Here is a 6,422-nt window from a genome sequence, read left to right as displayed (position 1 = left end):
TTTCACGACACAACTTTGTTCGACCGAATTTTCTCTATTTGTCAAACTTTTAACAAGTTGTAAGAAAATGAAACAGACTAACAGTCTAGGAAAAATTTCATAATCTTCGTAAAAATGTAACATAAATTTATTGACAACTAAAAAATTATATCTCTTGTCCGTACTGTACGGTACCATTCTTGGGTCGAAAAGCTTTATATTTTGTTGCAGTTATAAAGTCACATTTTTCTGTCCATCGTGATGAAATGATACAGCACAGACTGCATGGTTGTGAAGAAGCTATGACATGAACCACATTCGTATTTTGTAGTCTATTCTCCTATACACTTTCATAGCTCAGGGTACTCAGTTTGAGGGCGAGTGGTTCCAAGAGATATTTGTTGTCCTCTGATATGGAGGCGGCCATACTTGAATACGAAACTATGGCTCTACAGGTATAATGTAAAAAAAATCCAGTTCAATAAATGATATAACTTATATTAATTTAAAAAAATTAATTTCAGTGAACAATCATTCAGATAGTGTTTGTTATTTTTTGTTTAACAAAAATCTTGGCAATTCGAAACTATTTCTTAATTAGCTCTGCATGACACTTTTTAAAAGGCACAAACTTTGAAACGCGCGAGACGTTGGAAAGTAAATCGGTAGAGTTGGATGATTATTAGCGTAGATCTAGTCATTCTTTGTCAACCTTTGAAGAAAATAACAGAATACGAAGAAAGAATATCCAGAGGATCAGTTTACTTCATAACTGCAGATATTAGTGGTGAGTTACAAAAAAATAAAGGCAATCGCTGAATCTGTGAGATATTTGTCAAGATGTTACTGTCTATCTGTAAGAGTTCACTTATGTCCTTTTTAATGAAAATTTTGTCAAACTTTGTTATGAGTAAGGATCCAACCAAATTACGTTACATTATGATGATTTAATAATTAAAGATTGAAACATTCATCCTGTTCACCTATAACATCTTGAACATGGCGGGCAAGGGAAACAGGCTAAACTCCCGCTCGGAATGCTTTAAAATATGGCAGTGCCTATGATGTAAAATTAAATGAAACAAATATGCAAAAAAAAAAAAAAAAAAAACCAATTAAGTATGAAGTTTTCACATTTATGAGCATTTTCAGAAAATCTTTATTCTTGTAGGGAAAAGAGAAGCAGTTCACAGATAATGTTTATGAGTTGAGATCAGAAGATTAAAAAACTCTGGCTTCCAAAAAAAGAATATAAAAAATCCAGGCTCTTGAAGAAAAACAAAAGAAAGGAATGAAAATATGAATCGTAATCGATCAAAGGATCCAAGTGATGAAATTTTGAAAATTCCACACTCCTGGGAAAGCCAATAAGATTTTTTTATTTGACCACCTCTGCTCAAAATCCTTGAAAGCCCTTTTAGCTGATGCCCTAATTGCTGAACACACTTTTCTGCCAGACAGTGAGACTTGGATTAAAAATCATTCCATTTTAGGCATACACTTTGAAATACACTGAATAAGAAAGCCACTTTCCTCTTGACCAAGTAAGCCACTAAGGTTAAGGATTCTGCAAAGAGTCGAGTTTGAATTGAAATTTTTCATAATTTTACTAGGAATGAACTACATAATTTATTTATTATCGTTGTCACTTTCCAGAGTTGTTTACTTGAACAAAGATTTCGTTACCATGATTGGAAAACAAAAATTCTGTGAAATCTTTCAAGATGCTAGTAAAATATTTTCTTTTACAGTTTTTCATTTTTCATAACTTATTACATTTTTGTTTACAAAAAGCAAGAACATTCATGAATAGTTCATGAACATTCCTAAATAACTTTTACAAATCATTCATGAATAGTTCATGAAAATGCATTGAACCTATTAATATCATTCATGAACTTTTCTTGAAAGTTCAAGAATATAATTCATGAACTTTTCTTGAAAGTTTAAGAATTATTCTTGATTATTTTGCAGGCATTTAAAAAATCCAAGTTTGTTCATGAACAACAAATAGTTCTTGAATATTCTTGAACTGGGTTTTCATGAATAAAATCCATGAAATCATGAGTGTCCAATTTTAACTTCATGGGATCTTCATGAACAATTCATGAGCTGATTCAAGAATATAATTCATGAACTTTTCTTTAAAGTTCAAGAATTATTCTTGATCATTTCGCAGGGATAATAATAAAGCTTGGTTGTAAAATATCCATATCAAACTTTAACATTGTCAGCCTCAACTTAATTATCCGTCAATCTGAACAACATAACTCACATTGACTTACTTAAAGCTTTGAATCTGACAAAAGTTTAATGTATATGCTTGTCACAAATAAAAAAAAAATATCAAGTGAATTACATGGCATTCCATCATGATGCTTTTTATTCATGTTTGGTTGAACGTTAATTTTTTAACGAAAAAGTATTTAAGACGATATTTTTTGTTCTTTGATTTATTGAATCAACCACGGAATATTATACTTTTGTGGATTGATAATCCAAAAAGATATAAATGTTTAAGAAAAAGCTTAAAAGTAAGATAACTTCCTCAATTCGGTAAATATGCTGTTCTTCATCGTAGTAATTCTGTTCCTGGCCAAATATCTGAAAAGATGCACAACGTCCAATCAAAAGCAATCGATTTCCGAACATTCTTCAAGAAATGTACAAGGAAGTGTTAATAATCAGGAAAATAACTCCTTCTACATTAAAAATGTCAAACGGAATTTAAGATGGGTTTGGGAAGCTTCGTTTTAAAAACCTTTTTATAGTTTATAGTTGTACAATTGATATGCAAATAAATCACATAATGATATCGATATTAAAGTTTTCTATAACTTTGTCAAATAATTGAATAAAATATAATATATAACAACAGGGGATATCATAGTTTGGAGAAGTCTTATTCCATTATATATATCTAGGTAACAAACTTACAAATATTCAAAGTTCGTCAATCCATTGAACATATCATCATCTGTTGTGGTTATTCTGTTTTCAGTTAGATCCCTGAAAAAAAATGTAAACAGGGAATGGCAGCTGCAATTATTTATTTTCCTAAAATAAAAAAAAAATCCATTTTTCTTAAAAAAAATCAACAAATATATATATATATATAGCACAAAGAAATTCACATTTACGTAGAGACCCACTTCCGCACCAGCCCGGGGTTGAACTCTCGACCTTCGGAATCTTATTCGTAGCAGTGCAGGAACAGTGCGCTAGACCGCTTGGCTATGTAGGCAAGTCAAAAAACTTGCTTTCGATGCCGATGGAATTCTCGTGGCGCTGCCCTACACTACACGGTCATTGAGAATTGAAGTGAGATACAGATATTTGGACATTAGTTTTAACTATAGAGCACATTTTACAAGGACTCTTAAACTAACATAACCGCCCTAAGTGAAGAAATATAAATATAGAAAGCACAAAGAAATTCACTTTAAGGTAATTAAGGTAATTAAGTTAGGGTACTCTTATTTAGCATAGAAAACCTTACTTTTAATATTTACTGGTCAATTTTTCTATTTTTAGGAATCTGGCCAGGAACGATATTAGTAGAATTAAAACCAGCAGTTTTACTGGCTTGACGAACATAAAGATGTTGTAAGTTTTATTTCTACGAGGTCCTGATCATGAATATATTTGGAGTATCAATCCACTAAAAATATTCTAAGTTTTGTTTAATTTAACAATATCAAGAACAACTAAAAAGTGTGCTATTGCAAGCAATAGCGTATGTCCCCCGTTCGTTTTTACCTCTCTAAACAATACCCATTGGCTAAGCTTGGACAACCATCCACTCGTATCAGACCTCACGGTTCTATTTTTTGTTTTGTAAAAATCAGTTTATAAAAGAATTTTCATTTTTCCCATGTTTCCATGGCAACTACATGCATTCACAGTTTGTAATTTTTAAATGCAGCACGCATAATTGCAGATATTGCACCTTAATTATAAATTATTTCATAAATTATTAAACAATAACCTGAGTGTGAGCAAGTGGAATCCAAATGTGCAAAAATTTTGTGCTAACTGTGGAGATGTAGAAATTATAATACTTTTATTATCTTTTATTATGTTCCCCAAACGAAGTTGGGGAACATATTGTTTTTACTCTGTTTCTTATTATTATTATTATTATTTTTCTTCTTCCTGGGAAAATTTTGTCCACGAATGATCTAGTAAACTACACATCCGACTAAGGTAAAATGTTTTTAGGGTCAGTAGACATGTTGTGTAGATTTGCCAAACGAAGGTCATTTTGCGAGCACGTGCTTGCAAGAGCGTGCACGTGCAACACGAGAAATGACCAATATAATGTGTATTGCCGTAACTTTTTCAATTTTTAGCTCTACTGGTCAGAGACCAGAAGAGCTTATGTGATAGTAATGCGTCCGGCGTCCGTCCGTCTGTCTGTCTGTCTGTTTGTCTGTCCGTCTGTCTGTCCGTCTGTCTGTAAACAATTTTTCAAAACGCTACTCCTCCTACATTTTTAGTCTGATTTCAATATTACTTGGCACACAAGTAGACTACATTAAGATACATAGAATAGTGCATCGGTTTTTGATTTCGATGAACGGTGTTGCCATGGTTACTAAAAATAGAATTTTCTGTGAAATTCCTTAAAAACACTACTCCTTCTACAGTTTTGGTCTGTTTTCAATATAACTTGGCACACAAGTAGACTACACTACGATACATAGAATAGTGCATCAGTTTTTGATTTCGATGAACGGTGTTGCCATGGTTACTAAAAATAGAATTTTCTGTGAAATTCCTTAAAAACGCTACTCCTTCTACAGTTTTGGTCTGATTTCAATATAACTTGGCACACAAGTAGACTACACTAAGATACATAGAATAGTGCATCAGTTTTTGATTTCGATGAATGGTGTTGCCATGGTTACTAAAAATAGAATTTTCTGTGAAATTCCTTAAAAACGCTACTCCTTCTACAGTTTTGGTCTGATTTCAATATAACTTGGCACACAAGTAGACTACACAAAGAAACATAGAATATTGCATCGGTTTCTAATTTTGATGAACGGTGTTGGCATGGTTACTAAAAATAGAATTTTCTGTGAAATTCTTTAAAAACACTACTCCTTCTACAGTTTTGGTCTGATTTCAATATAACTTGGCACACAAGTAGACTACACTAAGATACATAGAATAGTGCATCGGTTTTTGATTTCGATGAACTTTGTTGCCATGGTTACTAAAAATAGAATTTTCTGTGAAATTCCTTTAAAACGCTACTCCTTCTACAGTTTTGGTCTGATTTCAATATAACTTGGCACACAAGTAGACTACACTAAGATACATAGAATAGTGCATCGGTTTTTGATTTTGTTGAACGGTGTTGCCATGGTTACTAAAAATAGAATTTTCTGTGAAATTCCTTAAAAACACTACTCCTTCTACAGTTTTGGTCTGAATTCAATATAACTTGGCACACAAGTAGACTACACAAAGATACATAGAATAGTGCATCAGTTTTTAATTTTGATGAACGGTTTTGCCATGGTTACTAAAAATAGAATTTTCTGTGAAATTCTTTAAAAACGCTACTCCTTCTACAGTTCTAGTTTGATTTCAAAATAGGTTGGCACACAAGTAGACTACACAAAGATACATAAAATAGTGCAATGGTTTTTGATAAGTACAAACCAGTAGAGCTACAGTCTCGACAGAGACTTCTGGTTAATGAAATGCGTTGAAACTCATAATATAAGTATATATTAGTAGCTTAGGCAAGATGACATGGTCAAAATAGCAAGATCTCACGCGCATGCACGTGCGCTTCGCTCTGATTGGCTGAAACTAAAGTCTCAATATCTTTCTTGTTTTTTGATAAAATCCTTTGAAATTTTGAACATAGTCATATGTTAGGGAGATCTACAGCATGATATATAAGAATTATCATGAAAGCTCTTACATGCACGTGTGCTGGCAAGAGCGCGCACGTGCAACGTGAAATTACCAATATAATGGATTAAGCCTTCACTTTTCTATTTCTTGATAGAATTCTTTGAAACTCACATTGCATGGATATATAAGTAGTATCAACAAGACGACATGGTCAAAAAAGCAAAATCTGACGCGCATGCACGTGCGCTTCGCTCTGATTGGCTGAAACTAAAGTCTCAATATCTTTCTTGTTTTTTTGTCATAATCCTTTGAAATTTTGAACATAGTCATACATTATGAAGATCTACAGCATGATATATAAGAATAGTCATGAAAGCATGCGCATGCACGTGTGCTGCAATCTGATTGGCTGAAACTTTAAATGCCTATAACTTTCTTAATTTTCAACAAAACAGGATGAAATTTAGAATATGAATAGGTATAATAGATTCCTACATGATACTATTAGCAAAATTGAATGCAAGGACGCGCTTGCATGTACCTGCGCAAGCGCAATGCGTTAACTGAAC

This window comes from Saccostrea cucullata, unplaced genomic scaffold (assembly GCF_032062105.1).
Source record: "Saccostrea cucullata isolate Sc308-1 unplaced genomic scaffold, CSIRO_AGI_Scuc_v1 ctg864, whole genome shotgun sequence".
NCBI classification, from domain to species: domain Eukaryota; kingdom Metazoa; phylum Mollusca; class Bivalvia; order Ostreida; family Ostreidae; genus Saccostrea; species Saccostrea cuccullata.
Note: the sequence above shows the minus strand (reverse complement) of the source record.